The sequence below is a fragment of the Petaurus breviceps genome, unplaced genomic scaffold (assembly GCF_028583685.1).
Source record: "Petaurus breviceps papuanus isolate PSGF00001 unplaced genomic scaffold, PetGlider_PUasm1.0 90881, whole genome shotgun sequence".
Lineage (NCBI taxonomy): Eukaryota > Metazoa > Chordata > Mammalia > Diprotodontia > Petauridae > Petaurus > Petaurus breviceps.
This window is the reverse complement of record NW_027187369.1, coordinates 6,838,841-6,866,512: the sequence shown is the minus strand read 5'-3', so window position 1 is coordinate 6,866,512 and position 27,672 is coordinate 6,838,841. Positions and strand designations below refer to the sequence as shown.

Here is a 27,672-nt window from a genome sequence, read left to right as displayed (position 1 = left end):
TTATGTTTAAATCATAATTTATGACTTCATAATTTAGTAATCAAAATATTTTTGAAAACAAGTTTACAGTCCCCCAGTTAAGAACCTTTGCTGTAGTGTTCTGACCATCAATAACAAGCATTAGGTACTATGTGCCAGACAGTTTTAAGCTCTGGGGATATGAAGGCAAAAGGGGTATCATCCATCCCTTCAAGAAGCCGACATTTTAATGGGGGAGACAACATGAACATGTCTAAGTATATACATGATATATGCAAAATGAATACAAGGTTGTTTAGGGAAGGAATGCACTAACAGTTGGGGGTGGGAGTGGTTAAGAAGAGCTTCACATAGAAGGTGATTCTTGATGTAACCAGTGATTCTAAGCACTCTTTCCGTCAAAAACCTTCCATGGCTTTCTATTGCATATAGATTAAAATGCATACTCCTCAGCCTGACATGGAAGGCCCTCCACCTTCATTCCCACCTCCTTTTCCAGACTGATTTCAAATGTCATTTTTACAAATTATATTCCGGGAAGACTGGGCTACAAGCCATTCCCCAAATTAAAATACATTGGGATCAGCATCCTGGGCATTTTCATAAGCCATCTCCCTCATGCTGGAAATTCACTCAGGCTCCTTGTCTTCTTCCAAAGTTCAACTCCAGCATTGTCCCTTCAGTGAAGTCTTTCCTTATAGCCTTAGGTGGTCATGAACACTCTCCTCCTTTTTCTTATACTTGATTTTGCGTACATGCTCAATCCTCTTGGTAGAATGGAAGCACCTTGTGGGCTGGACAGGACTGTTCCATTTTCATGTCTGCATTCTCAGCACCTAGTACAAGAGGTGTTTAATGAATGTCTGTTGAGTTAGGTGAGTAGTGTATTCTTAGAGAGTAAAAAGTTGTCATCTTGCCAATAGTTTCATCTAGCAAAATTACCCACGTTTGCACCAATAAAACAAAGCCTTTTTAATCAATGCCTGCTTCTCACCTCAGTGACACCCTGTTTTAAGAAGCAAATGCAGAGCTGGTCGGAGGTAAGCAGTGGAGTGAGGGTGGGGGTTGTGTGTTTGAGTGGGCAAGCAAACAGGAGCTTCTGAAACAGGCACTGCTCCTCCAGGGCAATCTAGCCATCCCTAAAGCACAGAATGACTAGAGAGAAGTGATAAGCCACAAGGTTGAGAAGGCAGGCTAGTGCCCCAAAGTCTGACAAACTCAGTGCCTGGAATGTCCAGCAACAAGTATTCTCAGAGCATTACCAATGACAGCCCATTCCAGTCCCACTCTGTTACGTGACCTGACCTAGTAGTTTAGTAGTGCATTGAGAATCTGATACTATCTCCTCCTGTCCATTTCCTGGTAGAATATTTTCTGTTTGTGGCCTGGCTTTTTAGCAGATATGATAAATCTGGGTAAAAAGGAGGGACTGGAGAGAGAATGGGCAAGTGAATGAAGGAGGTAGCAGCTGTTCAAGGTTTACAAAGCACTTTCTTCACAACAACCTTTGTGGAGGTTACAGGCAATGCAAATTTATAGGGAAGGAGGGGAAATGACTTGTCAAAGGTCACACAGCAAGACTTGTCTCCTCGACTTTAACCTTAGAATTACAGTGGTCCAAGTTATTATCACCCCTCCCCTGGATTATTGAAAGGGCCTCCTAGCTGGTTTCCCAGCCTCTTGTTTCTTCCCTCCTCCAATCCATTCTGTACATGCTGCCTAATCTTCCCCAAATCATTTTGCCCATCACTCCTATATTTAGAACTTTCAATGACTCCCTATTTTCCATCAGGCCAAGTTAAAACTCTGTTCAGCTTATAAAGTCCTCTATGATTAAGCCCTATCCTTAACTAGGCTTATATCTTCCTCCTCCCCAGTATGCACTCTCTGCTACAGTCAAGACAAACTCATCATGGGTGCCCACAAAATGTCCAACTCTCAGCCCCTTGATTTCATGATAGTTCCTGCCTGGAATGTAGTCTTGCTTCCCATGACCTTAACTGAGTAATATAAGAATTAAGGTTTGCAAAGCACCTTAGACCTCTTCTCTCATTCAGCCCTGTAAAGAAAATCAAATATTCTTTGTTCCTTTACGTGCACAGGTGTTATTATTCCCTTTTACAGATGAAGCCTAAATGATTCACCCAGGGTCCCACAGCTAGGGTGTGCATGAGATGATGTTCAAACCTCATTTCTTCAAAACCAGTAAGTACCCCTAGATCTCTCCTTCTGAGGGAACTCTGATTTCACATGGAATTATTTTATGTGTCATATCTCCCCAGCCAGATTGTGTTAGCTAAGGACAAGATAAGTCTGTATCAGCTGAGAACTTAGCAAGGACTTGACAAAGAGTGATGAGCACAGAGTTCCAGGGTTGGAAAGAATTCACAGAAAGCTACAGCTAAGATGATTAAGTTCAGAAGGGGCTAATGAGATCATGGTTTGGCTGGAATCATAGGATTTAGAACCAGAAGGGACTTTGGAAATCATCTACTTCCAGGTAGTGGTAAAGTGGAAAGAGTGTTGGAGAGACCATCACTGGGTGACCCTGGGCAAGTCACTCTACATTTCTCAGCCTTAGTTATCTAATATGTAAAGTGGAAGTAATAATACACCAACTTCACAAAGCTGTTTGTTTTGAGGTCCAAATGAGATATTATAAAGCACTTTGTAAACTTTAACTGGCTATCAAAATATTATTATTATTTAGTCTTACTATTTTATAGGTAGAGAAACTGAGGCTCAAAGAGATGTGATTTGCAAGCAGCTGGAACTGCTGGGCTTCTGGGTCCAAGACCAGTGCTGTTCACACTGCACACTGGGGCTGATTGGGTTCTCTTGTAGTTCTGCTGTATGTGCTGGCAAGCTGTGGCCTAGGAAGGAGGGCATGAGGAAGGCAGATAAAGGGGGATGTCCAGAGCACTTGATAGCAGCCACTTCTTTCTTTTTTTTTTATTTTTTAATTAATTTGTTTGTTTCCTTTTAGTTTACAGGATTCAATTCCACAATTCCTTGAGTTTCACATTTTGTCCCCCTCCCTCCCCTCCCCCCCATGGCGGCATATAGTCAAGTACAGGATCTGTAAATACTTTCACATTATACATTAGTCAGATTATAAAGACGGATTGTATCAGATGGAATGAAAAATGGTAAAGAGGACATAAAACCAAACAAGAGAAGGAAAAAGATCAGGTATTTTGCTTCCACCTGGATATAAACTCAGTTCTTTCTAATTAGCAGCCACTTCTTTCTAATCTAAAATGGAAATGAAACTATCCCAGAAGTTTAGGACTATAGCTCCCTGGTAAACAGCAGTGAGAACAGGGTATTTGGTCCAGCTGGGGCCATCTCGCCACTACCTGGGATTGAATGGGCCAGGGGTGTCAAACATGCTGCCCACCCTGAACCAGATTAAAATGTAATTGAGAACAGCAATACCACTCCTAGGGTTATATCCCAAAGAGATCATAGAAATGGGAGAAAGACCCATATGTACAAAAATGTTGCTCTTTTTGTGGTGGCAAAGAATTGGAAATTAAGGGGGTGCCCATCAATTGGGGAATGACTGAACAAGTTGTAGTATATGCATGTTATGGAATACTATTGTGCTATAAGAAACAAGGAGCAGACGGTCTTCATATTTACCTGGAGAGGCTTATACGAACTGATGCTGAATGAGAAGAGTAGAACCAGGAGAAATTTGTACACAATTACAGACACAACATATGTGTGATGACCAACTTTGATAGACTGGACTCTTCTCAGCAATGCAGTGATATAAGTCAATCCCAAAAGACGCATGATGGAGAGAAAAATGTGCATCCAGAGAAAGAACTAAGTTTATATCCAGGTGGAAGCAAAATACCTGATCTTTTTCATTCTCTTATTTGGTTTTATGTTCTCTTTACCATTTTTCATTCCAGCTGGTACAATCCGTCCTTATAACCTGACCAATGTATAATGTGAAAGTATTTACAGATCCTATACTTGACTAAAAGCCGCCAGGGGGGGGGGGGAGGGAGAGGGACAAAATGTGAAATTCAAGGAATTGTGGGATTGAATCCTGTAAACTAAAAGGAAACAAACAAATTAATAAATTTAAAAAAAAGAAAAATGTAATTGAGAAGTATTTAACCAGATAAATAAAAAGAGACTAGAACATATATAATGTTTGTCTGAGTTTTTCTTTTTTTTTGTCTTTTTGGAGGGGGAAGGCAGGGCAATTGGGGTTAAGTGACTTGCCCAAGGTTACACGGCCAGTAAGTGTTACTGGATTTGCACTCAGATCCTCCTTACTCTAGGGTCAGTGCTCTATTCACTGCACCACCTAGCTGCCCCTCATCTGAGTTTTTCAAAGTCAATATTCAGCCCACAGTGAGCCTTCTATTTCTAATCGAATCTGAGCCACACTACAGTATGGAGGTAGGACAAGGGGCAAAGTCATATCCAAATGTTCCTAGTTCAGGACCACCCACTTGATCTCCAGTCTCACTGGGTACCTTGGCACTTCTCAGTCACACTCGATGACTTTCTGTGGCCACCTACAGTGAATGAGAGCCCAGCAGGGAGATACCTTCTCTATCTCTCTTATTACTTTACTGCCATAGAGATGGGGGAGGGGGAGGAAGGAGGGAGGGAGGCAGGAGGAAGTTTGTTTGCTAGGGAAAGGTCATTGGAGAGGGAGCATGTGACGATTCCTGTTCTCACCCACAAGGTAGGAACCAGAATGAGATCATGATATCTTGGGCTGGTCTCTTTCTTTTAGGCCTCACTTTTCCCATCTATAAGACCAAGGAATTGGAATGGAAGATGGTCTTTAAGCAGCTCTAAGCCTTCTGTTCTCTGATCCTGGGGACAGAAAGTGCTCTGGGGGTAAGGGTGAATTCAAATGGATAATGATAGCCACTATGTATATAGTGATTTAAGATTTGCAAAGGGCTTATACATATGTCATTGAGTCCTCACAACAACCCTGTGCTCTCATTATCCCCATTTTACAGATGAGGAAACTAAGGCTTAGAAAAGTTAAAGTCATAATTCACTTAAGTAATAAGTGATTTGTCACTTAACCTCTCTGGGCTTCACACAGCCATGAGCACACAATCAGTAAATGTCTGAGGCAAAATTTGAACTCAGATGGACTCCAGGTCTAACACTCTATACACTATGCCACCTAACTACTTCCGTGCCCTGTTCTTTACCAATTCCTTAATGGGAAATTGAAGACTTTTCAGGACCCCTTTTAGGGTTAGGTTTCTTGGAGTCAAAAGAGCACTGGATTTGAGCCTGATGATCTGGGTCCCATCCAAACTCTGCTACTTTACTAGCTATGTGACTTTGTGAAGCAGCAAGCACCCCAAGCGTCCTCAGGGTTTGCTGCCAGCACAGGTTCTTGGATCTGCTTTGTTAAAGGAAAGCAACTCAAAATGGGTTAACAAGCTTACTTTAATCAGTCAAACATATATTGTTTACCTCGTTCAGGGGGAAAAGGTCAGCACTCCGAACTTCAAAGTATACAGACAGAATTATCAAGACAGAAACAGATCAAGTAGACAGCTTTCCAAACTGTCCAGCCATTACATCCATACCCAATCAACATCTGGGTTTCAACATCTGGGTGAGCCCCAAAACAAAGCCTCACATCAGGGCTTATATAGCCTTCTCCTGGCTGAGAGAATGTAACAACCTTCTGGACCCACAGGCCAATCAAGAAGTATCTACTGAAAAACAAGCCTCCCACCCCAGGCTCCAGATGCACTTTAGCCTAGGGGCAGGGAAGATCTTTAAATTTACATTCCCATTACACCTTGGGCAAGTAATTTCCCCTCTGCCTACCTCAAGTTTCTTCCTCTGCAAACTCAGGGGATTCAACTCCATGGTCTCCAAGGTCCTTGCCAGCTCAGAATCCTAAGTTGCCACCCTTCCATGGCAACTCCCATTCTTCCCTCAGGTTCCCTGTAGCATCTCTTCTCCACACTTTCTCCCAGGCTTGGCATCTTGCTTCCCTGAGGGATGCTTGGCACTCAGACCCAAGGCCTTGCTGCCTACAGGGGTGTAGGACATGGAGGTGAAGAAGGCCTACCTCTGACCTCCTTTTCGGTCTTAGTCGGGAATTTCTGACATGCACAGGCATAAGAAATCTACGTTCACAGAGTCATGGCCTGAGTCGGTGACAGCCAATGACATTGCCCTGCCTGCCTGCTTTCACATCTGGGTGTGACTAGGTCAGAGTACAGGGAAGGTCTAAATATTGAGATTCCATGCTGCCAGCTACCAGCTGGAGAAGAGGGGTCATCTCAAAATGTCCATCTGGAAACAGAAATGACCAGAGTGCACTCAAGGAATGTCTGCCAGAAAGGGGCCCTGGTCAGTTTTGATTTGCTCCACCCCCAAAGCTTTGGCCAAGTGCCAGAGGAACCTCCAAGGTAGGGGGTCTAGCCTGAGCTTGGCAGGAATTGAGTCCCAGTGGGAGGGGCTCCAGCCTAGTTCCCTGGGCCTGCTGCCCAATTACTGTGTGCACACTAGCCTGCTTTCATTTGTCGGTAAAGATTGCCTCAATGGGTAGCTGCTGCCTGAGTTTCCTCCATCTTATTTGCTCATTTGGGATCAGGGAAATGAAGGTGGTGAACAAGAGGGAGAGAGGAAGGACAATAGGATCATCAATCTAGGTCTGAAAGGGAACTTAGAGGTCACTGGGTCTTTTATTGAGCCCCTGTGAGGTATAGTGACTTTCCCAAAGTCACACATAGGAACATAAATCTCAAGCTGAAAGACCATCTTGGTCCAACTCTCTCATTTTACAGAGGAGGAAACTGAGACCCAGGAAGGTATAGGCAAGATTCCAACCCAGGTCTTCTTTTTTTTGCCTTTTGGAGGACAATTGGGGTTAAGTAACTTGCCCGAGGTTACACGGCTAGTTTCTTGTGTGGGTGTTAAGTGTCTGAGGCCAGAACCGAACTCGGGTCCTCCTGACTCCAGGCCCAGCGCTTTACTCACTGCGACAACCCAGGTCTTCTTTACTCCAAGTCCAGCACTCTCTCTGTGTGCCATAGTCCTCATGAGAAACGATATAATGGTGTGAAGAATAATAGATTCCGAGTCAAGAAATCAGGGTTGGAATCCCAGCACTGGTACTTCCAAGCTGTGCACTGCTGGACAAGCCACCTCCTTTCTCTAGACCTGAGTGTCCTCCTCATTAAATTGCAATAAATGACATTTGCACTCTTCACTTCACAAAGTTGTTGTGAGGAAAAGGCTAAGTATTAGAGCTCTGGAAAAATGGGCGTTATTATTACTAATGATGAATAATTCTATAAGCAATTAACCAAGAATTATTACTAATAATAATTACTAGTGATAACAGTTGTAACGCCCTTGGCTAGCCCCTTGGACTCGGGTTGGACATCGGCCAGTTTGGGCACCTAAGTTAGAATATGCAGTAATCAGTCAGTGAACAAGAATTAATGGAGAACTTACTCTGGCTCCATAGTTCTTACAAGGTATTTCAACAAGGGCTGGACAACCCCTGGGGTTGGAAATGTTTATAGAGGGGATTCTCATTTAGGGCTAGATTGGCGTGAGGTTTGGATTTTATGATCCTGCCATATATGCCCAGCCCTGTAGGAGTCACTGGAGGGTGAAATAGAAGTAGGAGATAAAATCCAGGTCCTCTCCTCAGGAAGCTCACAGTCTATCTATCTAGTTGGGTAGACAAGATACATGCAGAGGAAACTGTAGACAAACAATTAAGCTGTAAGCATAAGGCCCTATTCCAAGATCTCATTGTTTCAGGGTGATGACCTGCATTCTCCAACTTTGTGCAAGTGGAAAGCACTCTCTGGGCTATTTGAGTCTGGTGGAAAAAAGCTCCTAGAGACAGAAGATGTCGACATGGTGACAGAGCATGGGCTCTAAGGAACAGCCTGGTTAAGTAGTACAGAGAAGTTCATTAGCATGTAGGTTGGCTACTTGGTGATGAATTCTTTGGCCACGGCAACCCATAAAACAAAGGAGAATGCCGAATGGCCCCAAGTCTTAGGTGGCCTTCTTTTGACTCTCTACCAGTAGTGGCAACATTAGAAAGGGGCCAGAGGGTGCTAAGAATAAATTAACTATTGCTTCTCTAAACAGGAGCTCCTTGGCCAGTGACTGAGCAGACACTCTAATGAATACCATTGCTAGGCGTGTAAATTACTCTCATACACATCACACGGAGATGAGAAAGTAGGCATGTGAGCTGGTAGTTATTGCTATCCCCTTGATCCCCTTTTTCAGTAGTAATGACTTGTGTGTGTTTTTTTTTTCTCCCATTCTTTTGGCATGTTTCCCTATTTCGGAAATCTTGAGACAAGATACCTCAACACTCTCCAATTGTATCACCTCCAACACAGATCTCCTCTGTGTATGCTTGTTCTAGTCCAGCAATTCTTCCTCAAGCAACACATCAGAGACTGCTCTTAGGATTCAAATGTGGTGACCCCCAATACGTACACCTCTGTCATTTGATCAAAGAAAAGACTTGCAGAAATCTTCACAGATATTTTCCACTGTTCATCTCTTTGTTGTACTCCTTCCAATTTCATACTCAAATGGTTTGGGGATGATCTGGCTAAATTGGGTCTCTTGCCAAGCTTCCCGTAAATGTGAATTTCCATCCACCACTTTTTGCTGTTTTGAGAAAATACTGCTCACAATCCTTCTCTATAAGATTTTACAAACACTTATATTCTAAACCGCTGTTTCCCTTGGCTGCCATAGCTCTGTTTGGCAGGGAAATCAAGTGTGTGATGGCTGAGGCTGTTTCTAGGTTCTTTTGGTCTCCTAGTTGAGGCAATTGATTTACACTGGTTAATCTTCCTTTTAAAACAGTAATAATCTATATCAGTCTTTCATCCTTTATCCATGTCCCATTTTCGGCCTCGATAATCTATTTTAGTAGGTTGGAGTTGTTTTGCTTGCACCCCATTTTTATTCTTTCTTAAAATTTGATGTTGATTGTGATCTTTGCTCTAACAAGCCTAGGGTCTGACTGTACATAGACAGCTGATTCAGAAATGACTTCAACATTGGTAACCAGTCGCTTCCTGTCTGTTAAGATAATATCAATTTCATTCTATGTGATTTTAGGCAGTGTTCCCCTCACTCCTTACAGAAAGTACTGATGAAGCATAGGTTCTCCAACCTGAACCAGATTTTCCCCATTTATATTTCCCCATCATCCCCTATGCCCATCTTTGCATTAATATCACCATCTATTAAGATGGATGCTGATTTAAATTTGAGGGGTTCCTCTAGTTCTTTGTAAACTTTCTCTTCCTCTTCATCTTCATTAACACATGTTGGTAAGGGAGCAGCAATTACCTTCATGGTAGTATTTTCAGCAAATGCCCATCATGATCGCTACAATGTGTACATAAGTTAACCAAAGTTGAGCATAAGAATTATATTTCTCCTACCATTGGACACACAATCAAACCAACTCCACCAGCTCCTTTATTTGTCCCTCCCAGGAGAATCTGTGAGGCAGCTTTTCATTTAGCTGCAATATCTTTCTGTCTCCTGGTTTCATTTCTAGCAAGAAAGGTCAACTCATTGATCACTGGACAGGGAGCTTGATTTTATGTGCCAACAGTTACCTGAATGTCTATAGATGGTCTAAAAACTGGATCACAGTGAAGCATCAAGGAAAGTTGGGGGGAGGTGTGTATGTATATAGGTATATGTACATTCAGAAGTACAAATATATGTGTATGTGTGTGTGTGTGTGTGTGTATAGAAATGTAGGATAAGCAATAACCACAATGCCTTGGTCAACATGGCTGGCCAGGCAGACCAGTGTAGCTGCTCACTCTGATCAGGCAGGAAGGGTGGGGTGCTAACTCTAAAGGTACCATATCTGGACCCAAGTTCCCCTTCCTGGCCTCAACACATTCAAAAGCATCAGGTAGATTTTTTTAGAATGAGACTAGGTTGGTCTGAACTTCTCCCTCTCTTTCCTTTAACTCAGGGATTCTTAATTGGGGGGTCTATGAACTTTTTTGAACAAAATCTTGATGACGGTTTTAGTATAATTGGTTTTCTTTGTAATCCTGTAATTTTTTTGCATTTAAAAACATGATTTTGAGAAAGGGGTTCAGAGGCTTCACCAGACTGCCAACAAGGTCCAGGATCCAAAAAAGGTTGAGAACCCCAGCTTTAACTCTTACCACATCTACACTGGGTCTTCTCGAACTATTTCTCAGGAGATAGTTTCAAGTCTATCCCTTCTTTCTGATTCGATCTGTTTTCTCTTTGGATTAAAACAAAATACACACACATACACACACAAATCTGTAGTTCCTGCCCTCCTTTTATTTTTTTTTCTTGTGCTCCATTTAAAGACTTTTCTCTTTTTATGCATTTTTAATTTTTAGGTATTTTGTTTCTATATCCTTCATTTCCATATCCCTCCACCCCACCAACCCACCACAAGAAGTCAATAATAAAGAATTCAAAGGAAGATAAAAAACACTATGGTGAAGGTTGGACTACTGGCCTCTGTGGTTCCTTCCAGCTCCAGATCTAGGATCCTACGCTCTTGTGTGACCTTGAGCAAATCACTTACCCTCCCTGGGCTTCAGTTTCCTCTTCTGTAAAATGAAGGGACTGAACTATCTGACCTCTGAGGTTTCTTCTATTTCTAAGTTTTGGAGCCTGCCTATGACCTTGGGCAAATCTCTCATATAGGCTATCACCCTTGCACTGGTTACACTCTCTTTCCTTCCATATCTTGACCCCTTGATGAATCAATTCAACTCTACACTATCCTCAACACTCAAATCCCTTGCCCTGTTGTCTTGTCACTAATCAAACTGAAACCCTAGATTACTCCCACATTGACCTTCTTTGTGATTAGTCATGTACTCCAGAGCAGAGCTGGGAGAAAAATCAAGAAACCAGACTAATTTGGGTCCACTATAAATTTGGTACCTGATCTCAACTGGGCTCTCACCATGGCAAGGAATCTTTTTACACCTCCTCAATCAGTTTACGCTCTCACTTATCACAGCAGCTATTTCAAGCCTTTTCACTCCTCCTCAAGCTTCCCGTGGCACCCCCTCCTACCACCCTCTCAGCTGAGCTGAGACTCAGGACCTAGACTGCACAGGAAAAAAAAAATTGAGACATTTCACCAAGAACTTCCTCTTGAATTCTCCTCTCCATTTCATATCTCTCAAATATCTTCCCCCACTATTTCCTTCATTCTGGTCTCTGAAGAAGAACAAACCCCTCTACATGCACCCTTGAACCCATATCCCCCCAACTTCTCCTTCAGATTGTCCCCACTATCATCTTCTCTCCTTCCTCTCTGATTACCTTTCATCTACTCTGTATGTATCATATATTCCTACTTATCTACATGTCACCTCCACCATTAAAATGTTGTGGTTGTGGTTTGTCCTTCATTGTTGTTCTCAAAGAGGTCCATGACATCAGAGAAAGGATGACACAACTTTCGTTGAATTGGATTTGAGGGAGGGAGGGCTATGCAAAGTCACCAGCTTCACTTTCTCCTTCAGAGCCATCCGGGTCCAGTGGCCAGATATAGATCAGGACGATCGGAGATGGCCCCTATTAGAATGCATCCTCCTGATGAAGAAATCAAAGCTATAAAGTGTATGTGTGTGTGTGGGGGGGTGCTCCAAATCACTATTAATTAGAGAAATGCAAATTAAAACAACTCTGAGGTACCACTTCACATCTATCAGATTGGTTAAAGTGACAGAAAAGGAAAATGACAAATGTTGGAAGAGATGTGGAAAAACTGGGATACTAATGCACTGTTGGTGGAGTTGCAAACTGATCCAACCTTTCTGGAGAGCAATTTGGAACTATGCCCAAAGGGCTACCAAACTGTGCATACCCAGAAATACTACTACTAGGTCTGTACCCCAAAGAGATAAAAGAAAAAGGGAAAGGACCTACATGTACAAAAATATTTATAGCAGTTTTTCTTGTGGTGGCAAAGGATTGGAAGTTGAGGAACTACCCATCAATTGGCAAATGGCTGAACAAGTTGTAGCATATGATTGTGATGAAATACTATTGTGCTACAAGAAATGACAAGCAGTATTGTTTCAGAAAAACCTATGAAGAACCTGGGAATGAAGTGATTGATGCAAAGTGAAGTAAACAGAACCAGAACTTGTACACAGTAACAGTAATACTGTACAATGATCAACTGTGAATGACTTACTATTCTCAGCAATTCAATGATCCAAGAAAATTTCCAAGGACTTATGATGAAAAATGTTATTCACCTCCAGAAAAAGAACTGATGGAGTCTGAATGCAGACTGAAGCAGACTATTTTTTTTACTTTCTTTTTCTTTTCTCTCTTTTTGTTTGGTCTATGTTTTCTTTCACAACATGACTAATATGGAAATGTGTTTTGCATGACTGCACATGTATAATCTATATCAAATTGCTTGCCTTCTAAATGTGAAGGGGGAAGGGAGAGAGGGGGAGAATTTGGGACTTGAAATTTTAAAAAAATGTTAAAAATTGTTTTTACATGTAATTGGGAAAAATATTCTTAGATAAAATAAAATAAAAATTGGAGTTAAAAAATAAATTGGAATGTATGCTCCTTGAAGGCAGGAACTGTTGGGGATTTTTTCATATCCCCAAGACTTAGCACTGTGCCTGGTACATGGTGACCACTTAATAAATGCTTGTTGACTGCCTAATTGACTTTACTTCCCTCCAAGCACCCTATTATCCATCTATGTTGGTCTACTTTGCTCTTCCTCACACACAACGATCCATCTCCCACCTCCACGTCTTTGTATTGGCTGGCTCCCATGCCTGGAATGCTCTCCCTTCCCATCTCCAGCTCTTGGCTTCCTTCAAGGCAGGCCTTTCCTGGTATTTTTTGGCAGCTAGTGTATTCTCTCTGAGATTACCTTCCATCTACATCTCTTGTATATATCTAGTTTTTTTTGTGGGGTCTCACCAGTTAGAATTGGGGCTCCTTGAGGGCAGGAACCATATTGTTTGCCTTTGTCTTCCCAGTGATTAATCCTCTGTGTGAACTTTTAGCCTTAGTTTCCTCATCTGTAAAGTGAGGGGGCTCTGGCTCTAGCAGCATCCTCCATAGAAGGTCCTAACAAAGCTCCCTCCCACAAGCCAGCAGGAGAAGAGAGGGCACTAAACTAATCCTAGAGTTGCTGGCTGAGGTCACTAGGCAGGAGAAAGCCTCAGCTTGGAAAAGAGGAAGAAAAGGGAAGTCCTGAGGAAGGGACATCGCCCTGAGGGTGGGGGCCTTCCCCCTCCTTTAAATCTTTATTTAAATGGGAAGCAGAGAAGGGAGACAGAGAGTGTAATAAGGCAAGCCAATAACCTAGGTCATAGAATCACAGATGGTGGGATCGTAGATTTAAAGATAGAAGGGACCCTTTCATTTTACAGATGAGGAAACTGAGGCCCAGGCAGGTGAAGTGATTTGTTTAGGGTCACATACTAGTGTCTGAGGCAGGATTCAAATCCATTCCTTCCTGACTCCAAGTCAAGCGTCCTAGCCAACTAACGATGGTTTTCTGACCCCAAACCCAGTTCCAGAGTCTGAACCCAACCCTTACATCATCTGAGCATCCAGGTGCATTACTTTCATCTCAGAATTTAGAGCTGAAAGGAACCTCAAAGGTCATACAACTCCCTCAATTTATACAAGAGGATACTGAGATTGAGGGAGTGGAAAGGTCTTACCCAAGGTCATACAGCTGTTCATGTCAGAGACAGGTTTCAAACCCAAGCCCTCTGCCTCCAAAACCACTCACTGTCCCACCTTCTTGCTCAGCTGAAGAAGTGCCTCTCCTGTTCTTCAGGTCCTCTGGATATAATGCCCTGGGGCAAATGCCTAGTTAGGCTCCAAAGGGCAAATCACCTTTCTCTTCTCCTTCCCCCATCTTCCTCTCCTTTCTCTTTTTGAGTTCGCTCCATCTTGTTCCCCAACTCCCCCTTTCTCCTCAATCTCTTTTCTCTGCCTTGAAATCCAGCCGTTATCTTGTTTGTTCCTCACTCCCCACCCCCCTCCAGGCTGTCTCTTTTTAGCTCACATTTTTCGAGCCCCCATCCCTGAGGCCTAGCCCCCTCCTTCTCCCCAGCCACCCGGGCCCTCCTCCTGCATTCATTGCCCCTGGGGAGAACGAAGGAAAGGCTGCATAATCCTCCACGCCCACCTACGCAGGTGGGGACCGGTGCTGGGACTGGCTCATTGACTCAGAAAGAAAGCTGAAAGGATCTAGAGAACTCAGTTACCTGCCTCCCAGGGTGGCTGTGTGGGACGTACTTTGGAAAACCGACAGCCGCTCAGAGGAATGGGGGCTTTAGAGCATTCTAATGATTGCCATTTGTATCCTTGTTATTAATGAGTCTCAGAAGGTAGGAGCCATCACTGAGCCCAGCCCCCTCATTTTACAGAGGGGGAAACTGAGGCCCAGTAGTGAACTAGTGACAGGAGGAGGAAGCCCTAGAGCAAAAGTCCATCGTTCAGGCTGAGTTTGGAGGGTAGGAACACCAGAACTCCTGGCAGAGTGAGGAAAGCCCTCTCCTGCTCTGTCCCCACTGTTAAAGCTAGCTTTCTGAGGCTGCCTTTCAGTGGGAAGCTGGCTAAAGGTGGCAGAGGCCCTAACCTGGCCTAGGGACTGTGGTATGGTAGAGAGAGTGGGGAGAAAGCACTGGGCGGGGGTCCTAAGGGAGAATGGCAGAATAAACCCCTGCCCTGCCCTGCCCTGCCCTGCCTTATTCAAGTCCCGATTGCTCTCCCCAGGTGTAAATAGCTGCCTTGGTTTTGTTTTGTTGAGGGGAGAGGGGAGGGCAACTGGGGTTAAGTGACTTGCCCAAGGTCACACAGCTTGTACGTGTGTTAAGTGTCTGAGGCTGGATTTGAACTCAGGTCCTTCTGACTCCAGGGCCGGTGCTCTATTACTGTGCCACCTAGTTGCCCCAATAGCTGCCTTATTTAAGGCTCCTTGGTAATTGGTCACTCTTGATACAAAATCACTGCATGTCAGTATTGGAAGAGACCTCCAAGGCCGTATTTCTGCCTGGTACACCATAGACACATCTTAAGTGCTCAGTGATTGACTGATTTATTCTGTCCAACCTGAACAGGATTCTCCTCTTGCCAACATCCAGGAAAAGCAGTCATCCAGCCTTTGTTAGAAGTGCTCTCTCTCTCTCTCTCTCTCTCTCTCTCTCTCTCTCTCTCTCTCTCCCCTTCCCTCCATCCTTCATTCCACTATATGAATAATCATTCCTACACATGGATTTTGTCACTTTTCCGCTAAAATATCAGTGACTCCCAATTCAGTAAAGTTCCAACACTGGGCAATCCCCAACTGTCCTGACTTAGGTCTTGCCGCTGGACCCCTATGATTCTGGAGGAGACAGTGAGACTGGTGACTTAGCACAGCCCTACCTCACTTAAATCCAATTCACTTGCAAGTCAAAACACCACCCTCCTGATATCATTGGTCCTCTTCAAGACTGGGACAAACAACAGCAAAGTTCAAACTCCACTTGATGGCATTCAAGGCTCTCCCAATCTCATTCCACCCTTCTCCGGTCATATTTTATATTGCTTCCCTCCGAGCATTCAGTCCCAAGCAAATTCAACTACTTTCTGCCCCCCAACACTCTCTTGTACACTGGTGTCTTTGCTCAGGCTTTTTCCTGTGCCTGGCCTGCCCGCTACCTTCTTCAGCTGTGGAATTCTTACCCAATCCTTAAAGCCCAACTCAAATGTCACTTTCTCCAGGAAGCTTTCCCTGACACTGGTTACTTTTCCTCGGAATCCGTGCTTCTAACGAGTAACATTGTAGTTCTGGTAGGATGTGTCTTATCAGTTCAGTGTACTAAGCTCTAAGAGCCCAGGAAACAAATCCCCCCAAAAGCTTTGCTATCTCCCCAGTGCCTGGCACAGGGCTTGGCACAAGCAAGTACTTTTATCAGCAGCGGCTGCATGCTGTTGCTGTATAAGAATCTGGAAAATGATAGAACATACATAGAATGTTTCCCTCAGTTCCACCCACACACTAAACGTGAAAAGCTTTTTCAGTCCTTTTTAGCTCTGGCATCTGGTTCTATAGTCTCCCTGTGTGAATCTGTCCTAGTCACTTTTCCTCTCTGGGCCTCGGTTTCTTCATCTATGAGCTCCCGACTCCTCCCCACCCTCTGATTACTGAGTCCCCAAATAACTAACATTAATGCAGCACTTGAAAGTTTTCGAATTGTACCTAGATTATTTCATGTGTCTCCCAACCACCCTGTATAAAGGTGGGTGCTCTAGGCATCATTTTGACCATTTTACAGATGAGAAAACAGGCTCGGAGCAGAGAAGGGGTCTTGTCCAAGGGAGTGGGATTTGAACCTAGATATTTCTTACTCTGCAGTCCAGCCACCTGCCTCCCACTTGGATTGTCCAAACTGGAAAGGATTCCACAGGCCAGCTAGCTCAACCTCTTGTCATTTTAAAGGAGAAACCAAAGTCTATCACAGTAAGAAGGGGACTTGCCAAGGCCCCACAGTTACTAAATGCCAGAGCTGGGACTAAAGCCCAGGTTGTGTGATTCTGTGGGCTAGCTGTGTGGCCTTTGGAATGTCCCGCCCCACTCCCCTCAGCCCTACTCCTGCCTCAGTTTCCACTGTGTAAAATGAGCGGGGTGGCTGAGATGGCCTCGGAAGCCTTCTAGCTCTGGTCAGGCGATCTTAGGACGGGCTTTTCTTAAGCCTCACGGTGGTTCCCGGAGTAGGGGGGAGTGGGGTTGGAAAGCCGAGACAGAGGGGAAGTTTCCAGGGCTGGGCCGGCCGAAGGGGGATCCTGATGAGTCAGCGGTTCCTGGCCCTGCTTGCGGGTGCCTTCGTGGCTGCCTGGGGGGAACGGGGAGCCCCTGCCCTGGGCGGCGGGAAGGGGGTGGGGGAGGGAGAGGGCCTGGGGCGGGGCTCTCCAGCCTGCAGGGGTGGGGGCTGGGTTCCAATCCGCTGGGGCCCTGGGCTTCGCCTCTGGCCCCGCCCTGCCCTGCGCAGCTCCTTGAGTCTTGGGAGATTGAGCAAGGCTGAGAGCACTGAATGCCACCGCCAGGATTCCCAAAAGGCCTCGGCGAATAGCATCCGCCCCGGGAACGGCTTTGCCCAAGCTTGTTCAGTAGGTGGCGGCGCTGAGGAGATGCTGAGGACTAGCGCGGGAAGCGGCTCTTGGCTTGTTAGGAGTCGGGGAGGTCTGGGAGAAAGACCCAATTTGAGAGTTGGTACTTCGTCTGTTCCGCTCCCCCTACCCCGCCCCCAGCTCCGGGTTGTGGGGTAAGGAACCCTGGTTCTTATCCTGGCTGTGCCCTTTGATGGCAGTGTGACCTTGGGTTCTTTTCCCTCTCTTGGCCTTAACTCCTCTATGAAATGAAAGGGTTGGATCGCTAGGGGGATGTGGCCTTCTAGGCCCTCAAGTTCGACCCTTTGAATCCAAACTTCACAGAACAAATCCCCTTAATAAAAAGATTTATTCTGTAAAACTTGGACTCAGTCAAAAAGCCAAATCAGAGGACCTAGAAGGCCACCAGTTCCCCCCACCCCCAGACCTTTTTGCCATAACAGACTCAGAATTTCACAGGTGCAAGAGTTCTGAGGTCGCTAGACCAAGCCAATGCTGGTTATCTATCCAACATTCTAGAATTACAGGAGATATATAATAAGCATTTTTCCAGTGCCTACTCTGTGCTAAGCTCTAGGAATGCAAAGACAAGAAAACAAAATAGTCTCTGTCCTCAAGATGCTTACACTCCTTGTCACAAAGAAGACAACAGGTACCCATCATAAGATCCAGTCCCCTGTCTTCAGGGAGGGAAGGATCTCTTGCTATCCTCAATTCTGGTACAGCTAATACCAATAAGAATGTAAGCTCCTTGAGGACAAGAGCTGTTTTTTCCTAGCATAGTGGCTGTCACTTAACGATTCTGTGGTTAGATTGGACTGAGTTAAAAAAGGGACAGTGTGACAGAGAACAGAAATGTCAAATTCTGAAGGCCTTAACGCTGCCCACAAAACTCCCAAGTGCAGCCCCAAACAGATTAAAATGTAATTAGAAAACATTTAATGAAATAAATAAAAATTACAATAAAACATGATTAATGTTAATTTGTGGTTTTCTAAGTCAACATACAGCCTGCAGGGATCTATTCCTATTTAAGTTTGATAACCAGTGGTGTGTAGGATAGAGAGATGACCTGAAAGACCTGGGTTCAAGTTCCACCCCTGATACCTACTGGCTTTGTGAAGATGGACAATCAATCAATCAATAAGCATTTATTAAGTGCCTCCTATTCACCAGGCACTGTACTAAGAGCTGGGGATAAAAAAAAGAGACAAAAGAGTCCCTGACCTTAAGGAGCTTAAAATCTAATGGGGAAGACAACATGTAAACAAATATACAGTATATAAAGCAAGCTATATGTGGGATATACAGGAAATAATCAACAGAGGAAAGGCACTGGAATGAAGTAGGGTTAGGGAAGGTTTCTTGCAGAAGGTGGAATTTTATTTGGGACTTAAAGGAAGCCAGGGAAATCAGTAGTCAGAGCAGAGGAAGGAGAGTGTTTCAGGAATAGGGAACAGCCAGAGAGAATGTCCAGAGCTGAGAGATGGAGTGTTTTATTTGTATTATAAGAACAGCCAGGAGGCCAGTGTCCCTGGATTGAAGAGTATTAGTTGGGGAGTAAGGTGTAAGAAAGCTGGAGAGGCAGGAGGGGGCTGGGTTATGAAGGACTTTGAATGACAAACAGAGCATTTTGTATTTGCTCCTGGGGGTGATAGGGAGCCACTGGCCTTTAGTGATTGGGGAGGTGACATGGTTGAACCTGTGCTTTAGGAAAATCACTTTAGTGGCTGAATGGAGGATGAATTGGAGTGGGGAGAGACTTGGGGCAGGCTAACTCATCAGAAGCTCCTGCAGTAGTCCAGGTGTGTAGTAATGAGGACCTGCACTAGGATGGGGGCAGGGTCAGAGGAGAGAAGGGGGTATATTAAAGAGATGTAAAGTGAAATTGACAGGTCTTGGCAACAGATTGGATTTGGGGGCTAAGAAAGTGAGGAGTCCAGGATGATTCCTAGGTTGTAAGTCTGACGGAAGATGGGGGTACTCTCTATAGTAAAAGGGAAATTGGGGGTACAGCTTACAGGGAAAGATAATGAGGTCAGTTTGGAACATAATGAGTTTAAGATGTTTGCTAGACATCCAGTTTGAGATGTCTGGAAGGCATTTGGAGATGCAAGATTGAAAGTCAGCAGAGAGATTGGGGCAGGAAAGATAAATTTGAGAATCATCGGCATAGAGACTGTTAATTAAATCCATGGGAGCTAATGAGATCACCAAGTGAAGTAGTATATAATAAGAAAAGAGGGTCCAAGATAGAGGTGTGAAGGACACATACAGTTACAGGGCATGATCTTGAGGAGAATCCAGTGAAGGAGGAGGAGGAGAAGGAGAAGGAGGAGGAATGAAGAAAGAAAGGAGGAGGAGAAAAAAGAGGAGGAGGAAAGAAGAAAAGGAGAGGAGGAGGAAGAAAAGAAGAATCCCAAAAACCTAGAGAAAAGAGAATCAAGGAGGAGAGAGTGATCCACAATGTCAGAGGCTGCAGAAAAGTCAAGGAGAATGAAGATTGGGAAAAGGCTATTGAATTTAACAACTAAGAGAACATCAATAACTTTGCAGAGCAGTTTAGGAATCATAAAGTCAGAAGCCAGATCATAAGTGGTTAAGAACAGAGTGAGAAGAGAGAAAGGGGAGGCACAGATTATAGATGGCATTTGGAGGATTTTAGCTCCAAAGCATGGAAGAGACTATGGTATCAGGAATGGAAGGAGCAAGTGAGGGGTTTTTCTGAATTGGGTAACCATGAGCACGTTCAGTACCTGGGTAAAGGAGTTCTTACCTTTTTTTGTGTCATGAACTCCTCAAAATAATGATTTTAAACACATAAAATAAAATACATAGGGTCACAGAGAGAACAAATTGTATTGAAATGATCCTCACAATAACCTAGGGAGATAGGTATTATTATTGCCCCCATTGAAGGGGAAGTTGATGATAAGGGAGATTAAAACCCTGTACCCAGGGTTACACTTAGTGTCTGAGGCTCAATTGGAACTCAGGTCTTTTTGACTCAAGGTCCAACACCTTATCTGCTATCTACTAGAAAAGGGTCAAAAGGAGGGCAGGTTAAGAAACTTTTTCCACATTGTGGCAAACGTGAGGACAATAACAGTGGTCCAGTCAACAGACTCTACCAATTGTAGCTGTCCTATTATTTACAGCTTCCCCAGGTTGATTTTGTTGGCCATTCATAACATGCTTTACTTGAACATCATTTTTTTTACCATGTAAAGTACTTTTCAAACTTTAGATTTCGTGATTTCTCGTAGTTCTTGTTTCCACCAGCACAAATCAGTGACTAAACTAGGCAATGGTTTTTAAGAGTTGTGATGCTAGTTGTGTGACTTCACCCTGTTTGCCTCAGTTTCCTCAACTGGAAAATGAGCTGGAGAAGGAAATGGCAAACCACTCCAGTATCTTTGCCAAGAAAACCCCACAAGGGTAAGGTTTAAAGTAGTCTGAACTGATTATAACTGGTTTAAACTACTATGAACTGGTTTTAACTGATCTGTGCCAGTTTAAATTTCTTTTAACTGGTCCGAATGGATTTTAATTGGTCTGTGCCAGTTTTAGCTGGTTTAAATTTGTTTCAACTTGTCTGAACTAGTTTTAACTGGTTTGTGCCAGTTTTAGCTGGTTTAAACTTGTTTTAATTGGTCTGAACTGGTTATTAATTGATTTGAACTGGTCTGTTAGCCCAAGAACATTAGATTTTAGATCTGACTGATAACAGCAACAATAATAGTTCATATTTTTGTAGCAGTCACGAAGAGTTGGACGTGACTGAAAAATAGCAACAGACCTTTTATGTAAGACATTAAGGTTTACAAAGCACTTAACATATATGTGCTCATTTGATCCTGTTCAAACCAGTTTAGACCAGTTCAAATCTGTTATAACTACTGGTTTTAGCTGGTTTGAACCTGTTTAAACTGGTCTGAACGGGCTCTCACTAGTTTTAACCAGTTTAAATTGGTTTAAACTGGTCTGAGCTGGTTTAAACTATAATTACCATAATATCCAGGTTAAAGATCCTTGCTCTAAAGCTTTTAAGTTGCTGAGATGTTGACTTGCATTGGTAGAAGGAGTTTCCCCATGGGAGGCAGGGTTTCTTTTTAAATTAAGTCATTTTTCAGTCATATCTGACTCTCCATGACCCCATTAGGGGTTTTCCTGGCAGAGTTACTGGAGTGGCTTGCCATTTCCTTCTCCATATCATTATACGGATGAGGAACTGAGGCAAACAGGGTGAAGTGACTTGCCCTGGGTCACACAGCTAGTAAGGGTCTGAGGATGAATTTAAATTGGGGAAGATGAGTCTTCCTGACTCTAGGGCCAATGTTTAGGTGTTTAAGGTCAGTTAGGGGTTTCCTGAGACAATGATGAGGACAACATGGGCCTGACATTGACAATGCACCCATTCATACAGTGTGAATTACTAAGGTTTACAGAGCACTTTCCTCATGAATGACCTGGAAAGTAGGCAGTGGCATGTACATTTTACAGATGAGGAAAGTGAGACAGAGGTTAAGGGACGTCCCTACATTTGTACACCTAGTACAAATGGAGCAGTTGAGGCCACATCCTCTACTGCCAATCTTGGTGTGATGCCCTAACCCAGCCAACCTGAGGGGCAAGTAATGAAATCAATGGACCTATTAGCTATTCAGGAGTTAATCCGTTATAATGTATTAACACCTCCAAACCCAGCAGTCTAGCACAGCCCCCAATCTTCTGGGCCTCAGTCAGATTGAAGGTGGGAATCTCCAATTGGTGAGTTGTTTGGGTGAGTTGTCCGTGGGAGCAATGGCAAGCTTGAGAGGTTGCCAGGTTTCTGTCCTGTACTGGTTACTATGTCAGTTTCAGTTTCATCCGTGGCTGACACTCTCTTCTCTTGCTTTAACTTCCCTTTCCCCTTCCCTCCCCTTCCTCTGTCACTCCCATAGCTCAGCCTCCCCCCCCCTCCATTTCCCCTTCATTCTCAGCTTCTTTGCATTTAACTAAACCAGGAAGATAAAGGCAGAATTTAGCAGGAAAGAATAGATATACAAACAATCAGCCTCTCTCTATCCACACATAGATTCTTTTTGTGTTAAATGTTTCATTTATTTACTTTGCTTTGTAGTCATTTCCGGTTAACCCCCCCCACACACACACACACCATCATCAAATGAAACATCCCTGTGTAGCAAATGAAAAACAATTCAACCAAATAACCGGACCCATTTCATGGTAGTATATACACCATTGGGTACCTGTTATCTCCCACCTCTCTACAGAAAGGAAGAAAGTCACACACAGATTCTTAGATACAGACTTGTAGATCACAGATTTGCACTCTGCCTTCCTCTCTCCCCACCCCCCAATCCCAAACACATTCATTGAAATTCACACCAATGCAAAAGGTGGTATGGTTTAAAACTAAATTGATATTACTCGACATATGTTATCTCATTTGAGTCTCAGAACAGCTCTGTGAGCCTCAGAGAGGTCAAATAACTTGCTTATGGTCACTTCCCTAGGAAGGAGATTAGAGCCTGGTTCTTCTTGACGACACCATGCTAGTGCTGGATTAGACTCTTTGGGTTCAACAAACACCTAATTACCAGCTCTGTGACCTTAAACAAGTCACTTGACAATGAAACCGAGCTTCTTTCTCGATGTTTCCCGGCTAGTGGGGACAGCTATCTAATACTTTTCCAAAATGAATCTTGTCTTAGGAGCATGTTTGGTAGGAAATCAACTGAGTGATGCCTTCCCACCAAAATAAAAACCTTTCCTGTCTAACTTACTGTAGAAGCAAGCACCTCAGCATCCCCAGGGTGTCTGCCAACACAGGTTCTTAGACCTGCTTTTCTAAAGGAAAGCAACTCAAAATGGGTTAACAATCTTGCTTTAATCAATCAAACATAACATTTACCTAGTTCAAGGGAAAAAGTCAGCACACCAAACTTCAGAGTAGACAGACAGGTTACAAGCAGAAGTTACAAGACAGAGAAACATTTCAGCAGACAGGGCTCCAGCTGTCCAACCATTACATCCATACCTAGTCAGTTACCAGAGAGGGAAGCATCAACATCTGGGTTTTCAAAGCCGGGGGGGGGGGGGCTCTCAACAGCTGCCCAGAGTCTCGTCTGGTCAAATCACGCAACACTTCTCAAAGTGAGCCCCAAAGCAAAGCCTCACATAAGGAATTATATAGCCTTCTCCTGGCTCAGAGAGTGTAACAACCCTCTTGACCCACTGCCCAATGACAAAGTATCTCCTGAAAAACAAGCCTCCCACCACAGGCTCTAGGTGCACTTAACCTAGGGGCAGGGAAGATCTTACACAATACAATCTTAGAAAGATGGCAACAACATAAATTTACATTCCCATTACACTTACCTAGGCCTGAAACTTCACCATTAGATACTCATTGTTTTGGTGCATATTAAAATACAAATGCTCCCTTGCCCTCATCAAGCATGTACTTCAGTTTCAGATCCTCTCTTGAGATAAGATTTTGATACAGAGGGGAAGAAAGAGAAAGAGCACAAAGGCAATGCCTGTCTGAACAATGGTACATGTTGGGAGGTGGAGAAAAAGCAGCTGGGGGCCCAAAGCTAATTTGATTCAACAAGCATTTACCAGATGACCAGCCCCCTCAGACCTCACAAATCACTTTCTTTAGCCCCTTCTCTATTGCATTTGTCTGTATTATTGTGTATTACAGTAAGTTATCTGTGTTTGTGGTGCTTCTCCCAATAGACTATGAGTTTCCTGAGGGTAAGATCAGGCCTTATCTAAACTTCATAACTGACTCAGGGTCCAGCATTAGTTCCCAGAAGCCACTAGGAAGCAAGCCAAAGAATCAATCAACAATCATCTATCAAGAGGCACTTACTACCTTCCAAGCACCTACAGTGCTAGGCACTGGAGATACCAAGAAAAACAATGAAACATTTCCTGCCCTTGCAGAGCTTACATTCTAATGGGGAAGACCACAAGAGCACACTTAAGTAGATACAGAATCTATGTTGTTCATCCTTCATTTTCAAAGAGGACCAATGACATCATGGGGTGATGTCTTGACTTGCTCATGAATTGAATTTAACTGAATCAGAGTTGCACAAGGTCATCAGCCTCACTGTCTCTTCCAGAGTCATTGAAGTCCAATGGCAAAACAAAAGTCAGGATGACTTGGTGATGTTATAGAATGTATACAAGGTAGTTAGGAGGAAAGGTATTAGCAATTGGGGGGGGGGGGGCGGAGAGTCAGCAAAGGCTTTATGTAAAAGTTGTCACTTGAGCTGAGTCTGGAAGGAAACCAGGGTGAAGGGAGGAAGAAATGCATTTAAGGGATAGGAGACACAGCCAGTGCAAAGGCCTGGAGATGGGAAACAGAAGGCTGTGTGGGGAGCATTGAGAATTTTTTCTACTTAATTTAAGCATGCTAGAGATGCAAAAATGAAAATTACCCAGGGTCGGCCAGGTAGCACAGCAAGTAAGAGCACCGGCTCCAGTGTCGGGATGACCTGGGGATCGAATCCGGGCTCCGACACTTAGTACCCACCCAGAAACACCTGGCCGTGTAACCTTGAGCAAATTACTTAACCCCGATTGCTTTAAAAAATAATAAAAAAAAAGGAAAATTACCCAGACCCTGGCCACTAAGGAGTTTAAAGTTTAGTAGAGGGCTAGAGTATGTACAAATAGGTGGGATACTGCCTAGAATATTAATAGTGGACATTTATATAGCACTTTAAGGTTTACAGAGCTCTTGGTGTATAGATATATATATTCACACATACATATATACATATATATATATATATATATATACATAATTTCATTTGAGAATGTGAGATACCATAAGAGGAGCAAAGACATCAGCCAGACAAAAATCGAGGAGAAAGTTGAAGAGAAAGCACTTTACCTCAGGGGAAATGTAAAAAAGGTTTCCTGGGGAAGGTAGCAGTTGAAGCTGAGCCTGGAAAGCAGAAAAGGCTTTCACCTGGAAGAGGAAGGACCTGGATCCTGCTCAGGGACAACCTGTGCACGGAGATGGGTGATGGAATGTTGAGTTGGGGAACCAGTAAATCAATTTGGCTGGAACACAGGGTACAGCGAAAGGGACTCAAAGCAAAATTGAAATGAAAAGATAGGTTGGAGCCAGAGAGCTGGAGTCAGCCGTAAGGGGGGAGGGGAATAGTTCAGCTAGGGCTTCCATTTCTCCTGGCTGCCCCCCTCCCCTGCCCTGTGCCTAGCATGGGGACAGGCATAGCCATAATAGGTGCTGGAAGACCACCAGTTGGCTGTGAGAGTCAGAGGACCCATGGGGTCTGATTTCAGATGAGGTAATGTCGTTGAGCTAGTCCCAGAGGCTCCAAGGGGCTTTTGCAGCAGGGGAAGGTGGGGGCTGATTTGGGGAATCTGCTTGTTGGGGTTTTTTTGAGTCCAGAACTGGGTCCATTAGGCAAGTCAGCCTCGAGCTCCTTTCCCCCAGGGCTCAGTTCTGGATTGGGGGCAGGGACCTGTTAGTTTCTACTTTCTGAGATAGGGTAAGGGGAGCTCCCTTCACAATGAAGCCTGGGCCCTGAGGCAACAGTCTGGGCACTCAGCCTGGTGGCCAGGAGTATGTATTCTGTCAAAGCTGAGAGGGACCTTGGAAGACCTCCTTATTTTACAGAAGGGCAAATTCAGACTCAGAGAGGAGAAAAGACTTACCCATGGTCACCCAGCTAGTGAAAGGCAGAAGCCAGGTGTCCCAATTTCACATCCTTATGACACAGGGTTACCTTTCAGCTAGGCTGTCACCCTGGGGCCTAACTTGCCCAGTGATTTACAAGACTGAAGTCTTGGGAGCCCCAGGGACCAACCCTATGTGAGATAGAGAATTAGAGATAGAAACAGTCACTTCCTCTAAGTCTAGGCAGGGAGGACTAGGTTGCCCCAGTCGAGGGATAGCTGAACTCTGGGGTCCCTTCCTGCTCTGAATCTGCCCTAGAAGCCCAGTGCCTTATGGGTGCTGCTGCTGCTGCTGGGGGCAGATGCTTCAAAGGAGACAGCCTCTTCCTCTGCCTCTGCCCTCAGCTTTTTGGGTCTTTCTACTGTGATTTCCCCCTTTTTGTTTTCCTCTCATTTCTCTCTCTGTTCTCTTCCCTGGTTTCCACAGTGAAATCAGTGCTGACTCCTGCCTTCCATGGTTCTTGGTGACTGTCTCTCTCCTTTATCTCTCCAGTCCTTCTCAGTCTCTCTCTGCTTCATTTTGTCTCCTTCCATCTCTGCCTCTCCTTGCCTCTGTTTCTGACTGCCTCTCCACTTTCTGTCTCTCTGAGTCTTCCTCTTCCTCTCTGTCTCCCTCTTCTGTCTGTGTCTCTCAATATCTGCCTCCATCAATCTCTCTTCTGGGTTTCTTAGTCTGTCTCTGGGTTTTTCTTTACCTCGTTCTCTATTCCTGCCTCCCTCTCTCTGCCTCTGTCTATCTCTGTGTGTCTCTGTCTTTATCTGTCTTTGTGTCTCTGCCTCCCTCTAACTCTGTGTGTCTCTGCCTCCTGTCTCTACCTCCCTCTGTCTCTGGGTCTCTACCTCTCTCAATCTCTGTGTCTTTACCTCTCTCAGTCTCTGTGTCTCTACCTCTATCTGTGTGTCTCTACCTCTCTCTATCTCTGTGTATCTCTACCTCTCTCAGTCTCTGTGTCTCTGCTTCCCTCTATCTCTGTGGGTCTGTGTCTCCCTCTATCTCTGTGTGTCTCTGCCTCTGTCTCTTCGTATCTCTGCCTCCCTCACGTTGTGCTGTGGGTCTGTGTGTCCCTCTATCTCTGTGTCCCTCTCCTAGCCGTCTCCTGGTCTCTGCCTCCTCTCGGTCTCTGTCTCTCCGTGTCTCTGAGTGTTTCCCCTCCCCCCCCCGCAGTCCCTGCCCCCCCCCCGTGTTTTCCCGGGCGGGGCGCCCCCGGCTCACCTGATATTTGCATACTGCCCTCGAAGTAGCCAGTGGCAGCTGGGCCGGTGGGAGAGGCAGAGCCAGAGGCTGAGCCTCACCCCGACCCGCCCGCCCGCCGGGGCCAGGAGGTGAGTCAGAGGGGGAGGAGGCTGCGGCTGCACACCAGTGAGTTGTAGTTCTCCTTTTGGGCTGTCCCCAGTTTTCCTTGCTGTTCTCCTTTCTCGACAGAGCCTCCTGAGGGTGGGGGGAGGGGGCGAGCGCAGTCTTGCCCTGCAGCCCCCCAGTGGAGCCTCCTGCGGTGCTGCCCATCCCGGGCCGGACCATGGTCCTGCGGAGGGAGCCCCGGCTGCCAGAGGTACGTCCCGGGCCGCCCAAGGAGGGGCGAAGAGGGGAGGGGAGAGGAGGGGGAGCGGGGAGGGAGGCTGGGCTGGGGGGAGAGGGAAGGAGAGAGTATCCGGACTGGCGGGGAGTGGAAAGTGGGCACCGGCCTGGAGGTGGGCATCGGGTGCCTGTGGGCACCCTGCCCGACCCGTCCCGTCCCTGCCCTGCCGCTCCCCCGCCCGCCGCCGCCGCCTCGAGAGCTGGGT

At 44.9% G+C, this 27,672-nt stretch overlaps 1 protein-coding gene and 1 long non-coding RNA gene across 2 annotated transcripts in view; one reads left to right on the top strand and one right to left on the bottom strand.

Moving 5' to 3' along the window:
* On the bottom strand, positions 1-27,220 carry LOC138150655 (uncharacterized). Its single transcript, XR_011165610.1, has 3 exons — positions 27,104-27,220; positions 25,870-26,022; positions 1-815 (listed from the first exon to the last, which is right to left on the bottom strand). It is a non-coding gene; the product is annotated as an uncharacterized lncRNA (long non-coding RNA).
* ELF4 (E74 like ETS transcription factor 4) overlaps positions 27,221-27,672 on the top strand; it is a 60,513-nt gene continuing 60,061 nt past the window's right edge. Inside the window, exon 1 of the mRNA XM_069074056.1 lies at positions 27,221-27,440. The gene's annotated coding sequence lies outside the window, so the exon portion shown is untranslated. The remainder of the gene's footprint in view (positions 27,441-27,672) is intronic.